This window comes from Asterias amurensis, chromosome 4 (genome assembly GCF_032118995.1).
Source record: "Asterias amurensis chromosome 4, ASM3211899v1".
Classification (NCBI taxonomy): Eukaryota; Metazoa; Echinodermata; class Asteroidea; order Forcipulatida; family Asteriidae; genus Asterias; species Asterias amurensis.
The window spans coordinates 13,211,640-13,228,998 of record NC_092651.1 but is presented as its reverse complement, the minus strand read 5'-3'; positions in this window follow the sequence as shown (position 1 = coordinate 13,228,998).

Sequence of the window (17,359 nt, the reverse complement as noted above, 5' to 3'; positions counted from 1 at the left end):
GCCTGTCCATAATCACTCAGTCTCTTTTTGTCACTTTCCTTTCAATATCCACATGCTTTCCCTGTTTTGCATTTATATTACTAAAGAAATAGTTGTTTTTTTCAATTTACACTAATTTACAGATACTGTTCAGACAGTGAGGACATCTCTGGACTTTACATGGGAAACTAGTGACAAGGAGCCAAGATTCATTAAAAGTTCAAGACCAGCAAAGGTAATATTGATGTTTCAAGTTATAAAAATTGTTAAAACCTTCGGACAGTGTGAAAATGTTGTAAACTTTAATACACGATTACTTTGTTCAGTAGGATTATTTTTCAATGAGTCAAACTACAGGAGAAAGGGGCTGAAATTCAATTCACAAAGGCTACTTTAGAAAACAATAAATTATGAAAAGGGGACATAGAAAAGGGTAACCTACTAAGGTTGTGTTTTCAAGCTCAATAACCAATTCTCAAGAAAAATACAAATTAAAAGTACTTCTATTAATCAAGAGTTTAAGGGGGTATCCATTTATTTGTTGATCATAAATTAACCTTTCACTCATTTTTTTGTTAATCGGAAATTAACCTCTCAATCAATTTTTTTGTTTATTTTCTCACTCTGCAGGCAATGTTTCGTAAACAAGGGACAAGAACTCATCAGTAGGATTTTAAGCATTGCATGGTTGGAGTAATAACCAGGTGATGTTTGGGGTAGCACCATTTGTAAATCTCTTTTGAGTGATGTTGGTTCTCAACCAGTGGATGAAAACGGACAATTTCCTCAGAACACTATTCACAAGAGATTTTCACCTTGCACACACATCACCTGAAGAACCCATCAGAAGAAACATCAGCCATCAATGCTAATGATGTTGGAATTGTATTACACGATACTAAACTGCTTAAAAAAGTGCTAGAAAAATACAAGTGAGAATTAAAGCTTAACAGTTTTTTGACAATTAGTTATAATATAGAGAATACTTGTGACGTTCAACAACAACTTCTTGGTGTTATGTTAACATTGACAGTTTAACCAAATTTATTTGGACTCGTTCATTGACAAATCAGAGAAAACCCACATGAATCACACAAGGCTACTTGTCAGGAATTTTATCTTTGCAACTTTCTAAAATTTGTATTGAACATAGGTGTGTTTGTTTATAAGAAAAAATGTAAACCACTGAAGCAATTTGTAAATAAAACATTGTTTATTCATTGGAAATATTCAACAATGTTTGATCCCTTTGTTTGTTTTTTTCGACTCCATTGATTTTGAGGCAGACTCATAGTTTTCCCCTGGCAAAAAGCCCAGTTACAGTGAACGCTCTGTTTTTCATGAAAGTTTTGCCACCAAAAAGTTTCCAACAAAAGAATTTTCTTAAAATAATTGAAAAAACACCCTATCAAGTCGGGTCTGGTCGTGGAAATGTAAGCATGTAAAATTGTTCAATAGGTATTGATTTTTGGGTAGTTAATAATATTGGTTATTCATTATTAACTCACTAAGGTTTCTTATCATCAATTGAGAAGGGAAAACACAAGGTTCCTGGCTACTATTCTCTTCTATAGACAAGCATTCAAATGAACATTCCACAGCAGTTTATAAGGTTGTTAAAACGTGATTCAATTAGGATCAAGATAAAAATGACCTTTCTTAGGCTCATATTGGACAGAAGTGTTAACGTCTAGTTTATTTAACGGTCCCAATGATTAGCGCCCTCTTACAGTTCGATAAACCAGGTACTCCATGACGTCATCATCACACAACCTCTCTTTGTGGGCGGTCACCCCGCATCTTCGATCGTGCCCAAGATTTTCGCTTCCCGCTCGACCCCATGCTTTGCTGCTGCAGGAGGTATGGGGTAGATGTTTTTTTAACGGTCCCCTTGTATACCTCCCTCTACGGTCGTACTAGTTTCAAACCACTACCCCCCCCCCACCCTCGATGACGTCACATTCATAAAGACAAAACTTTATCCGGCGGCCGCCATTTAATTCCTCGGTTAAGGCGGCTAAAACTTGAAAATTAAGCTCTTTTTGACAGCTTTCAGAACTGACAGTTTGCTCATAATTGCCTTATGGAAACAGGACAATGTGCTTTTGATATTAGGGTAAGTTACGATATGAAGAAATGTAACAGTTGTTTTTCTTTTGCCTAATTAGTAAAATAGGATGGTCATGATGATGATTGCCAATTAGTGAGTCACACACCATGCATATGCACACTGCGCAAACAAATGGCAGGCTTATTTTGTGCTGCATCGTTTTCGTGAAAAAGAGCAGGTAGATATTTGAATTGCACGCTCATATCAATTTGAAGCCCCTACTGAACTGGGCAAAGTTTCACAAAGCTATTAAATTAAGCACAAAATACTGATTGACAAATTCCTTTGTTATTTTTAACCTACTATTTTAATTACTTTTTAATTTAACTTAGAAGTTAAGTAACCTTAGATAAGCTTTGTTATTTTTTATACTTTCCTTTATTTATAAAATAAAAACCAAGGCCCAACCTGAGCTGAGTGGGGCTCACACACAGTCACAGCCACACACATAACAATGATTTTAAACTATCATCAACCATGTCAACAGCTCTCCATTGCATTGATTGTTACCTAGTAAGTTTTTATGCTAACAATTATTTTGAGTAATTGGCATTAGTCATTATAGTGTCAACTGGCTTTGAATAGAGTGATTTTTTTTTATAATTTTACTTTACATTTGAAAATGTTTAAACCACAATCTCATTGACCTAACTTGTCCTATAATATTAAAATTGTATAATATTGTCAATCTTTAGTAATACAAATTAAAATTCCAGACGCCTGTCCATAATCACTCAGTCTCTTTTTGTCACTTTCCTTTCAATATCCACATGCTTTCCCTGTTTTGCATTTATATTACTAAAGAAATAGTTGTTTTTTTCAATTTACACTAATTTACAGATACTGTTCAGACAGTGAGGACATCTCTGGACTTTACATGGGAAACTAGTGACAAGGAGCCAAGATTCATTAAAAGTTCAAGACCAGCAAAGGTAATATTGATGTTTCAAGTTATAAAAATTGTTAAAACCTTCGGACAGTGTGAAAATGTTGTAAACTTTAATACACGATTACTTTGTTCAGTAGGATTATTTTTCAATGAGTCAAACTACAGGAGAAAGGGGCTGAAATTCAATTCACAAAGGCTACTTTAGAAAACAATAAATTATGAAAAGGGGACATAGAAAAGGGTAACCTACTAAGGTTGTGTTTTCAAGCTCAATAACCAATTCTCAAGAAAAATACAAATTAAAAGTACTTCTATTAATCAAGAGTTTAAGGGGGTATCCATTTATTTGTTGATCATAAATTAACCTTTCACTCATTTTTTTGTTAATCGGAAATTAACCTCTCAATCAATTTTTTTGTTTATTTTCTCACTCTGCAGGCAATGTTTCGTAAACAAGGGACAAGAACTCATCAGTAGGATTTGAAGCATTGCATGGTTGGAGTAATAACCAGGTGATGTTTGGGGTAGCACCATTTGTAAATCTCTTTTGAGTGATGTTGGTTCTCAACCAGTGGATGAAAACGGACAATTTCCTCAGAACACTATTCACAAGAGATTTTCACCTTGCACACACATCACCTGAAGAACCCATCAGAAGAAACATCAGCCATCAATGCTAATGATGTTGGAATTGTATTACACGATACTAAACTGCTTAAAAAAGTGCTAGAAAAATACAAGTGAGAATTAAAGCTTAACAGTTTTTTGACAATTAGTTATAATATAGAGAATACTTGTGACGTTCAACAACAACTTCTTGGTGTTATGTTAACATTGACAGTTTAACCAAATTTATTTGGACTCGTTCATTGACAAATCAGAGAAAACCCACATGAATCACACAAGGCTACTTGTCAGGAATTTTATCTTTGCAACTTTCTAAAATTTGTATTGAACATAGGTGTGTTTGTTTATAAGAAAAAATGTAAACCACTGAAGCAATTTGTAAATAAAACATTGTTTATTCATTGGAAATATTCAACAATGTTTGATCCCTTTGTTTGTTTTTTTCGACTCCATTGATTTTGAGGCAGACTCATAGTTTTCCCCTGGCAAAAAGCCCAGTTACAGTGAACGCTCTGTTTTTCATGAAAGTTTTGCCACCAAAAAGTTTCCAACAAAAGAATTTTCTTAAAATAATTGAAAAAACACACTATCAAGTCGGGTCTGGTCGTGGAAATGTAAGCATGTAAAATTGTTCAATAGGTATTGATTTTTGGGTAGTTAATAATATTGGTTATTCATTATTAACTCACTAAGGTTTCTTATCATCAATTGAGAAGGGAAAACACAAGGTTCCTGGCTACTATTCTCTTCTATAGACAAGCATTCAAATGAACATTCCACAGCAGTTTATAAGGTTGTTAAAACGTGATTCAATTAGGATCAAGATAAAAATGACCTTTCTTAGGCTCATATTGGACAGAAGTGTTAACGTCTAGTTTATTTAACGGTCCCAATGATTAGCGCCCTCTTACAGTTCGATAAACCAGGTACTCCATGACGTCATCATCACACAACCTCTCTTTGTGGGCGGTCACCCCGCATCTTCGATCGTGCCCAAGATTTTCGCTTCCCGCTCGACCCCATGCTTTGCTGCTGCAGGAGGTATGGGGTAGATGTTTTTTTAACGGTCCCCTTGTATACCTCCCTCTACGGTCGTACTAGTTTCAAACCACTACCCCCCCCCCCACCCTCGATGACGTCACATTCATAAAGACAAAACTTTATCCGGCGGCCGCCATTTAATTCCTCGGTTAAGGCGGCTAAAACTTGAAAATTAAGCTCTTTTTGACAGCTTTCAGAACTGACAGTTTGCTCATAATTGCCTTATGGAAACAGGACAATGTGCTTTTGATATTAGGGTAAGTTACGATATGAAGAAATGTAACAGTTGTTTTTCTTTTGCCTAATTAGTAAAATAGGATGGTCATGATGATGATTGCCAATTAGTGAGTCACACACCATGCATATGCACACTGCGCAAACAAATGGCAGGCTTATTTTGTGCTGCATCTTTTTCGTGAAAAAGAGCAGGTAGATATTTGAATTGCACGCTCATATCAATTTGAAGCCCCTACTGAACTGGGCAAAGTTTCACAAAGCTATTAAATTAAGCACAAAATACTGATTGACAAATTCCTTTGTTATTTTTAACCTACTATTTTAATTACTTTTTAATTTAACTTAGAAGTTAAGTAACCTTAGATAAGCTTTGTTATTTTTTATACTTTCCTTTATTTATAAAATAAAAACCAAGGCCCAACCTGAGCTGAGTGGGGCTCACACACAGTCACAGCCACACACATAACAATGATTTTAAACTATCATCAACCATGTCAACAGCTCTCCATTGCATTGATTGTTACCTAGTAAGTTTTTATGCTAACAATTATTTTGAGTAATTGGCATTAGTCATTATAGTGTCAACTGGCTTTGAATAGAGTGATTTTTTTTATAATTTTACTTTACATTTGAAAATGTTTAAACCACAATCTCATTGACCTAACTTGTCCTATAATATTAAAATTGTATAATATTGTCAATCTTTAGTAATACAAATTAAAATTCCAGACGCCTGTCCATAATCACTCAGTCTCTTTTTGTCACTTTCCTTTCAATATCCACATGCTTTCCCTGTTTTGCATTTATATTACTAAAGAAATATTTTTTTTTTCAATTTACACTAATTTACAGATACTGTTCAGACAGTGAGGACATCTCTGGACTTTACATGGGAAACTTGTGACAAGGAGCCAAGATTCATTAAAAGTTCAAGACCAGCAAAGGTAATATTGATGTTTCAAGTTATAAAAATTGTTAAAACCTTCGGACAGTGTGAAAATGTTGTAAACTTTAATACACGATTACTTTGTTCAGTAGGATTATTTTTCAATGAGTCAAACTACAGGAGAAAGGGGCTGAAATTCAATTTTACAAAGGCTACTTTAGAAAACAATAAATTATGAAAAGGGGACATAGAAAAGGGTAACCTACTAAGGTTGTGTTTTCAAGCTCAATTACCAATTCTCAAGAAAAATACAAATTAAAAGTACTTCTATTAATCAAGAGTTTAAGGGGGTATCCATTTATTTGTTGATCATAAATTAACCTTTCACTCATTTTTTTGTTAATCGGAAATTAACCTCTCAATCAATTTTTTTGTTTATTTTCTCACTCTGCAGGCAATGTTTCGTAAACAAGGGACAAGAACTCATCAGTAGGATTTGAAGCATTGCATGGTTGGAGTAATAACCAGGTGATGTTTGGGGTAGCACCATTTGTAAATCTCTTTTGAGTGATGTTGGTTCTCAACCAGTGGATGAAAACAGACAATTTCCTCAGAACACTATTCACAAGAGATTTTCACCTTGCACACACATCACCTGAAGAACCCATCAGAAGAAACATCAGCCATCAATGCTAATGATGTTGGAATTGTATTACACGATACTAAACTGCTTAAAAAAGTGCTAGAAAAATACAAGTGAGAATTAAAGCTTAACAGTTTTTTGACAATTAGTTATAATATAGAGAATACTTGTGACGTTCAACAACAACTTCTTGGTGTTATGTTAACATTGACAGTTTAACCAAATTTATTTGGACTCGTTCATTGACAAATCAGAGAAAACCTACATGAATCACACAAGGCTACTTGTCAGGAATTTTATCTTTGCAACTTTCTAAAATTTGTATTGAACATTGGTGTGTTTGTTTATAAGAAAAAATGTAAACCACTGAAGCAATTTGTAAATAAAACATTGTTTATTCATTGGAAATATTCAACAATGTTTGATCCCTTTGTTTGTTTTTTTCGACTCCATTGATTTTGAGGCAGACTCATAATTTTCCCCTGGCAAAAAGCCCAGTTACAGTGAACGCTCTGTTTTTCATGAAAGTTTTGCCACCAAAAAGTTTCCAACAAAAGAATTTTCTTAAAATAATTGAAAAAACACCCTATCAAGTCGGGTCTGGTCGTGGAAATGTAAGCATGTAAAATTGTTCAATAGGTATTGATTTTTGGGTAGTTAATAATATTGGTTATTCATTATTAACTCACTAAGGTTTCTTATCATCAATTGAGAAGGGAAAACACAAGGTTCCTGGCTACTATTCTCTTCTATAGACAAGCATTCAAATGAACATTCCACAGCAGTTTATAAGGTTGTTAAAACGTGATTCAATTAGGATCAAGATAAAAATGACCTTTCTTAGGCTCATATTGGACAGAAGTGTTAACGTCTAGTTTATTTAACGGTCCCAATGATTAGCGCCCTCTTACAGTTCGATAAACCAGGTACTCCATGACGTCATCATCACACAACCTCTCTTTGTGGGCGGTCACCCCGCATCTTCGATCGTGCCCAAGATTTTCGCTTCCCGCTCGACCCCATGCTTTGCTGCTGCAGGAGGTATGGGGTAGATGTTTTTTTAACGGTCCCCTTGTATACCTCCCTCTACGGTCGTACTAGTTTCAAACCACTACCCCCCCCCCCCCCCCACCCTCGATGACGTCACATTCATAAAGACAAAACTTTATCCGGCGGCCGCCATTTAATTCCTCGGTTAAGGCGGCTAAAACTTGAAAATTAAGCTCTTTTTGACAGCTTTCAGAACTGACAGTTTGCTCATAATTGCCTTATGGAAACAGGACAATGTGCTTTTGATATTAGGGTAAGTTACGATATGAAGAAATGTAACAGTTGTTTTTCTTTTGCCTAATTAGTAAAATAGGATGGTCATGATGATGATTGCCAATTAGTGAGTCACACACCATGCATATGCACACTGCGCAAACAAATGGCAGGCTTATTTTGTGCTGCATCGTTTTCGTGAAAAAGAGCAGGTAGATATTTGAATTGCACGCTCATATCAATTTGAAGCCCCTACTGAACTGGGCAAAGTTTCACAAAGCTATTAAATTAAGCACAAAATACTGATTGACAAATTCCTTTGTTATTTTTAACCTACTATTTTAATTACTTTTTAATTTAACTTAGAAGTTAAGTAACCTTAGATAAGCTTTGTTATTTTTTATACTTTCCTTTATTTATAAAATAAAAACCAAGGCCCAACCTGAGCTGAGTGGGGCTCACACACAGTCACAGCCACACACATAACAATGATTTTAAACTATCATCAACCATGTCAACAGCTCTCCATTGCATTGATTGTTACCTAGTAAGTTTTTATGCTAACAATTATTTTGAGTAATTGGCATTAGTCATTATAGTGTCAACTGGCTTTGAATAGAGTGATTTTTTTTTATAATTTTACTTTACATTTGAAAATGTTTAAACCACAATCTCATTGACCTAACTTGTCCTATAATATTAAAATTGTATAATATTGTCAATCTTTAGTAATACAAATTAAAATTCCAGACGCCTGTCCATAATCACTCAGTCTCTTTTTGTCACTTTCCTTTCAATATCCACATGCTTTCCCTGTTTTGCATTTATATTACTAAAGAAATAGTTGTTTTTTTCAATTTACACTAATTTACAGATACTGTTCAGACAGTGAGGACATCTCTGGACTTTACATGGGAAACTAGTGACAAGGAGCCAAGATTCATTAAAAGTTCAAGACCAGCAAAGGTAATATTGATGTTTCAAGTTATAAAAATTGTTAAAACCTTCGGACAGTGTGAAAATGTTGTAAACTTTAATACACGATTACTTTGTTCAGTAGGATTATTTTTCAATGAGTCAAACTACAGGAGAAAGGGGCTGAAATTCAATTCACAAAGGCTACTTTAGAAAACAATAAATTATGAAAAGGGGACATAGAAAAGGGTAACCTACTAAGGTTGTGTTTTCAAGCTCAATAACCAATTCTCAAGAAAAATACAAATTAAAAGTACTTCTATTAATCAAGAGTTTAAGGGGGTATCCATTTATTTGTTGATCATAAATTAACCTTTCACTCATTTTTTTGTTAATCGGAAATTAACCTCTCAATCAATTTTTTTGTTTATTTTCTCACTCTGCAGGCAATGTTTCGTAAACAAGGGACAAGAACTCATCAGTAGGATTTGAAGCATTGCATGGTTGGAGTAATAACCAGGTGATGTTTGGGGTAGCACCATTTGTAAATCTCTTTTGAGTGATGTTGGTTCTCAACCAGTGGATGAAAACGGACAATTTCCTCAGAACACCATTCACAAGAGATTTTCACCTTGCACACACATCACCTGAAGAACCCATCAGAAGAAACATCAGCCATCAATGCTAATGATGTTGGAATTGTATTACACGATACTAAACTGCTTAAAAAAGTGCTAGAAAAATACAAGTGAGAATTAAAGCTTAACAGTTTTTTGACAATTAGTTATAATATAGAGAATACTTGTGACGTTCAACAACAACTTCTTGGTGTTATGTTAACATTGACAGTTTAACCAAATTTATTTGGACTCGTTCATTGACAAATCAGAGAAAACCCACATGAATCACACAAGGCTACTTGTCAGGAATTTTATCTTTGCAACTTTCTAAAATTTGTATTGAACATAGGTGTGTTTGTTTATAAGAAAAAATGTAAACCACTGAAGCAATTTGTAAATAAAACATTGTTTATTCATTGGAAATATTCAACAATGTTTGATCCCTTTGTTTGTTTTTTTCGACTCCATTGATTTTGAGGCAGACTCATAGTTTTCCCCTGACAAAAGCCCAGTTACAGTGAACGCTCTGTTTTTCATGAAAGTTTTGCCACCAAAAAGTTTCCAACAAAAGAATTTTCTTAAAATAATTGAAAAAACACACTATCAAGTCGGGTCTGGTCGTGGAAATGTAAGCATGTAAAATTGTTCAATAGGTATTGATTTTTGGGTAGTTAATAATATTGGTTATTCATTATTAACTCACTAAGGTTTCTTATCATCAATTGAGAAGGGAAAACACAAGGTTCCTGGCTACTATTCTCTTCTATAGACAAGCATTCAAATGAACATTCCACAGCAGTTTATAAGGTTGTTAAAACGTGATTCAATTAGGATCAAGATAAAAATGACCTTTCTTAGGCTCATATTGGACAGAAGTGTTAACGTCTAGTTTATTTAACGGTCCCAATGATTAGCGCCCTCTTACAGTTCGATAAACCAGGTACTCCATGACGTCATCATCACACAACCTCTCTTTGTGGGCGGTCACCCCGCATCTTCGATCGTGCCCAAGATTTTCGCTTCCCGCTCGACCCCATGCTTTGCTGCTGCAGGAGGTATGGGGTAGATGTTTTTTTAACGGTCCCCTTGTATACCTCCCTCTACGGTCGTACTAGTTTCAAACCACTACCCCCCCCCCCACCCTCGATGACGTCACATTCATAAAGACAAAACTTTATCCGGCGGCCGCCATTTAATTCCTCGGTTAAGGCGGCTAAAACTTGAAAATTAAGCTCTTTTTGACAGCTTTCAGAACTGACAGTTTGCTCATAATTGCCTTATGGAAACAGGACAATGTGCTTTTGATATTAGGGTAAGTTACGATATGAAGAAATGTAACAGTTGTTTTTCTTTTGCCTAATTAGTAAAAATAGGATGGTCATGATGATGATTGCCAATTAGTGAGTCACACACCATGCATATGCACACTGCGCAAACAAATGGCAGGCTTATTTTGTGCTGCATCTTTTTCGTGAAAAAGAGCAGGTAGATATTTGAATTGCACGCTCATATCAATTTGAAGCCCCTACTGAACTGGGCAAAGTTTCACAAAGCTATTAAATTAAGCACAAAATACTGATTGACAAATTCCTTTGTTATTTTTAACCTACTATTTTAATTACTTTTTAATTTAACTTAGAAGTTAAGTAACCTTAGATAAGCTTTGTTATTTTTTATACTTTCCTTTATTTATAAAATAAAAACCAAGGCCCAACCTGAGCTGAGTGGGGCTCACACACAGTCACAGCCACACACATAACAATGATTTTAAACTATCATCAACCATGTCAACAGCTCTCCATTGCATTGATTGTTACCTAGTAAGTTTTTATGCTAACAATTATTTTGAGTAATTGGCATTAGTCATTATAGTGTCAACTGGCTTTGAATAGAGTGATTTTTTTTTATAATTTTACTTTACATTTGAAAATGTTTAAACCACAATCTCATTGACCTAACTTGTCCTATAATATTAAAATTGTATAATATTGTCAATCTTTAGTAATACAAATTAAAATTCCAGACGCCTGTCCATAATCACTCAGTCTCTTTTTGTCACTTTCCTTTCAATATCCACATGCTTTCCCTGTTTTGCATTTATATTACTAAAGAAATAGTTGTTTTTTTCAATTTACACTAATTTACAGATACTGTTCAGACAGTGAGGACATCTCTGGACTTTACATGGGAAACTAGTGACAAGGAGCCAAGATTCATTAAAAGTTCAAGACCAGCAAAGGTAATATTGATGTTTCAAGTTATAAAAATTGTTAAAACCTTCGGACAGTGTGAAAATGTTGTAAACTTTAATACACGATTACTTTGTTCAGTAGGATTATTTTTCAATGAGTCAAACTACAGGAGAAAGGGGCTGAAATTCAATTCACAAAGGCTACTTTAGAAAACAATAAATTATGAAAAGGGGACATAGAAAAGGGTAACCTACTAAGGTTGTGTTTTCAAGCTCAATAACCAATTCTCAAGAAAAATACAAATTAAAAGTACTTCTATTAATCAAGAGTTTAAGGGGGTATCCATTTATTTGTTGATCATAAATTAACCTTTCACTCATTTTTTTGTTAATCGGAAATTAACCTCTCAATCAATTTTTTTGTTTATTTTCTCACTCTGCAGGCAATGTTTCGTAAACAAGGGACAAGAACTCATCAGTAGGATTTGAAGCATTGCATGGTTGGAGTAATAACCAGGTGATGTTTGGGGTAGCACCATTTGTAAATCTCTTTTGAGTGATGTTGGTTCTCAACCAGTGGATGAAAACAGACAATTTCCTCAGAACACTATTCACAAGAGATTTTCACCTTGCACACACATCACCTGAAGAACCCATCAGAAGAAACATCAGCCATCAATGCTAATGATGTTGGAATTGTATTACACGATACTAAACTGCTTAAAAAAGTGCTAGAAAAATACAAGTGAGAATTAAAGCTTAACAGTTTTTTGACAATTAGTTATAATATAGAGAATACTTGTGACGTTCAACAACAACTTCTTGGTGTTATGTTAACATTGACAGTTTAACCAAATTTATTTGGACTCGTTCATTGACAAATCAGAGAAAACCCACATGAATCACACAAGGCTACTTGTCAGGAATTTTATCTTTGCAACTTTCTAAAATTTGTATTGAACATAGGTGTGTTTGTTTATAAGAAAAAATGTAAACCACTGAAGCAATTTGTAAATAAAACATTGTTTATTCATTGGAAATATTCAACAATGTTTGATCCCTTTGTTTGTTTTTTTCGACTCCATTGATTTTGAGGCAGACTCATAGTTTTCCCCTGGCAAAAAGCCCAGTTACAGTGAACGCTCTGTTTTTCATGAAAGTTTTGCCACCAAAAAGTTTCCAACAAAAGAATTTTCTTAAAATAATTGAAAAAACACCCTATCAAGTCGGGTCTGGTCGTGGAAATGTAAGCATGTAAAATTGTTCAATAGGTATTGATTTTTGGGTAGTTAATAATATTGGTTATTCATTATTAACTCACTAAGGTTTCTTATCATCAATTGAGAAGGGAAAACACAAGGTTCCTGGCTACTATTCTCTTCTATAGACAAGCATTCAAATGAACATTCCACAGCAGTTTATAAGGTTGTTAAAACGTGATTCAATTAGGATCAAGATAAAAATGACCTTTCTTAGGCTCATATTGGACAGAAGTGTTAACGTCTAGTTTATTTAACGGTCCCAATGATTAGCGCCCTCTTACAGTTCGATAAACCAGGTACTCCATGACGTCATCATCACACAACCTCTCTTTGTGGGCGGTCACCCCGCATCTTCGATCGTGCCCAAGATTTTCGCTTCCCGCTATGGCGTGTCAAACGTTGCATTATTCGATAATGTACAATATATGTGCGATGTTTCTCATATATGTGCGATAATTGTCACATATGTGCGATATTCATTTGATGTATGCAATAAATGTAATATATATGCAATAAATGTAATATATATGCAATAAATGTAATATATATGCAATAAATTGTAATATATGTGCGATAAATTGTAATATATGTGCGATAAATTGTAATATATGTGCGATAAATTGTAATATATGTGCGATAAATTGTAATATATGTGTGATAAATTGTAATATATGTGCGATAAATTGTAATATATGTGCGATAAATTGTAATATATGTGCGATAAATTGCAATATATATGCGATAATTTTTAATATATGTTTGATAATTTTGTAGTATATTATATGCGATCATTTGTATGCGATGTTTTGTGACGGTATACATATGCGATAATTTAATATACATGTGCGATGTTCGTTCTTATATATGTGCGAAAACGGAATTGTGGGATATAGTATGGCTTCCTGTCCACTTGATCCCCGTATCCGTAATGTTTTAGATCGGGCCAGACTATACTCTGGACGGTATAGTATGGTTCCTATGGTTCAATGAGATTGGCGTAGGGTTTATAGTGATGGTCAGGGTACGAGACTCGAGCAGCGTATTTCCGAAATAGCCAGCCAGCCGCGTATTCGGATAATAGAACACATACAGTACAGGGAGGTGACAAAATGTTGCATTTTGCTCAAATCTGAAGGTGAAGATCTGTTTTACTCGAACGAATTCTGCAATATTAGCATAATTTAGATATATTAATTGATAATATGTCAATTTCATAGCTTCACATGATTAAAAAAATAATTTATAAAAAGTGAAAAACATTAACAAAACGTCAAAAAATGACCCGCAAACAAAAAGGCAAAAATTTGTATTTTGTGTTTTTTGCATTTTTTAATATGTCAAAAAACATCACTGTGAATAACAACACCATAACTATAAATGTGGTGCTTAATATTCCAAAAATTTGAAAAATGATTTTGCAAACAAGACACAGTTGAATTTTTATAGCACAAGAAATTTTAAATTTTATTGACAACAACTAAAAATAATCAATCATGAGTGTTTCAGATATAGCTCGGTAATTTACTAACTTTAACTGTTCTACAATTTAAAGTCACCTGGAAATAGAAGTGTTTTTCTTTCAAACATAAGAGTATATGCTTACGAACAATAAACAAATTTATTTAGTAATTGATAAGACAAACATTTTCTTTTTATTGCAGAATCAATAATAGTTGACCAATTTAGCCAGCTCAAAATTTGATACGTTTAGTCTATCTTCCTTCAAGATTCTGGAACAAGAAAGCAACTTTTTGTCTTAACGAAGGGTTCAAATTCTTTTCAAATTGTGTTTAAGTCCACCGTCTATGTAATTGGGCGGAATGTACATTGACAATGGCGTCAGAATAACTGTGGTTAATTAACCACTAGATAGTGAACCAAATTTACCCAGCTCCAAAATTTGATACGCCCACTATATTAGTCTTGAAAGTTCTGGATTACAAATTAAATGTTTTGTTTTAACGAAGGGTATAAATTCTTTTCAAGTTATGGTTTTGTATTTCACAGTGATGATTTTTTGACATATTACAAAATGCAAAAAATACAAAATACAAATTTTTGCCTTTTTGTTTGCGGGTCATTTTTTGACGTTTTGTTAATGTTTTTCACTTTTTATAAATTATTTTTTTAATCATGTGAAGCTATGAAATTGACATATTATCAATTAACATATCTAAATTATGCTAATATTGCAGAATTCGTTCGAGTAAAACAGATCTTCACCTTCAGATTTGAGCAAAATGCAACATTTTGTCACCTCCCTGTACTGTATGTGTTCTATTATCCGAATACGCGGCTGGCTGGCTATTTCGGAAATACGCTGCTCGAGTCTCGTACCCTGACCATCACTATAAACACTACGCCAATCTCATTGAACCATAGGAACCATACTATACCGTCAAGAGTATAGTCTGGCCCGATCTAAAACATTACGGATACGGGGATCAAGTGGACAGGAAGTCATACTATATCCCACAATTCCGTTTTCGCACATATATAAGAACGAACATCGCACATGTATATTAAATTATTGCATATGTATATCGTCACAAAACATCGCATACAAATGATCGCATATAATATACTACAAAATTATCAAACATATATTAAAAATTATCGCATATATATTGCAAATTATCGCACATATATTGCAAATTATTGCACATATATTACAATTTATCGCACATATATTACAATTTATCGCACATATATTACAATTTATCGCACATATATTACAATTTATCGCACATATATTACAATTTATCGCACATATATTACAATTTATCGCACATATATTACAATTTATTGCATATATATTACATTTATTGCACATATATTACATTTATTGCATATATATTACATTTATTGCATATATATTACATTTATTGCATACATCAAATGAATATCGCACATATGTGACAATTATCGCATATATTATGAGAAACATCGCACATATATTGTACATTATCGAATAATGCAACGTTTGACACGCCATATCCCGCTCGACCCCATGCTTTGCTGCTGCAGGAGGTATGGGGTAGATGTTTTTTTAACGGTCCCCTTGTATACCTCCCTCTACGGTCGTACTAGTTTCAAACCACTACCCCCCCCCCCCCCCCCCACCCTCGATGACGTCACATTCATAAAGACAAAACTTTATCCGGCGGCCGCCATTTAATTCCTCGGTTAAGGCGGCTAAAACTTGAAAATTAAGCTCTTTTTGACAGCTTTCAGAACTGACAGTTTGCTCATAATTGCCTTATGGAAACAGGACAATGTGCTTTTGATATTAGGGTAAGTTACGATATGAAGAAATGTAACAGTTGTTTTTCTTTTGCCTAATTAGTAAAATAGGATGGTCATGATGATGATTGCCAATTAGTGAGTCACACACCATGCATATGCACACTGCGCAAACAAATGGCAGGCTTATTTTGTGCTGCATCGTTTTCGTGAAAAAGAGCAGGTAGATATTTGAATTGCACGCTCATATCAATTTGAAGCCCCTACTGAACTGGGCAAAGTTTCACAAAGCTATTAAATTAAGCACAAAATACTGATTGACAAATTCCTTTGTTATTTTTAACCTACTATTTTAATTACTTTTTAATTTAACTTAGAAGTTAAGTAACCTTAGATAAGCTTTGTTATTTTTTATACTTTCCTTTATTTATAAAATAAAAACCAAGGCCCAACCTGAGCTGAGTGGGGCTCACACACAGTCACAGCCACACACATAACAATGATTTTAAACTATCATCAACCATGTCAACAGCTCTCCATTGCATTGATTGTTACCTAGTAAGTTTTTATGCTAACAATTATTTTGAGTAATTGGCATTAGTCATTATAGTGTCAACTGGCTTTGAATAGAGTGATTTTTTTTTATAATTTTACTTTACATTTGAAAATGTTTAAACCACAATCTCATTGACCTAACTTGTCCTATAATATTAAAATTGTATAATATTGTCAATCTTTAGTAATACAAATTAAAATTCCAGACGCCTGTCCATAATCACTCAGTCTCTTTTTGTCACTTTCCTTTCAATATCCACATGCTTTCCCTGTTTTGCATTTATATTACTAAAGAAATAGTTGTTTTTTTCAATTTACACTAATTTACAGATACTGTTCAGACAGTGAGGACATCTCTGGACTTTACATGGGAAACTAGTGACAAGGAGCCAAGATTCATTAAAAGTTCAAGACCAGCAAAGGTAATATTGATGTTTCAAGTTATAAAAATTGTTAAAACCTTCGGACAGTGTGAAAATGTTGTAAACTTTAATACACGATTACTTTGTTCAGTAGGATTATTTTTCAATGAGTCAAACTACAGGAGAAAGGGGCTGAAATTCAATTCACAAAGGCTACTTTAGAAAACAATAAATTATGAAAAGGGGACATAGAAAAGGGTAACCTACTAAGGTTGTGTTTTCAAGCTCAATAACCAATTCTCAAGAAAAATACAAATTAAAAGTACTTCTATTAATCAAGAGTTTAAGGGGGTATCCATTTATTTGTTGATCATAAATTAACCTTTCACTCATTTTTTTGTTAATCGGAAATTAACCTCTCAATCAATTTTTTTGTTTATTTTCTCACTCTGCAGGCAATGTTTCGTAAACAAGGGACAAGAACTCATCAGTAGGATTTGAAGCATTGCATGGTTGGAGTAATAACCAGGTGATGT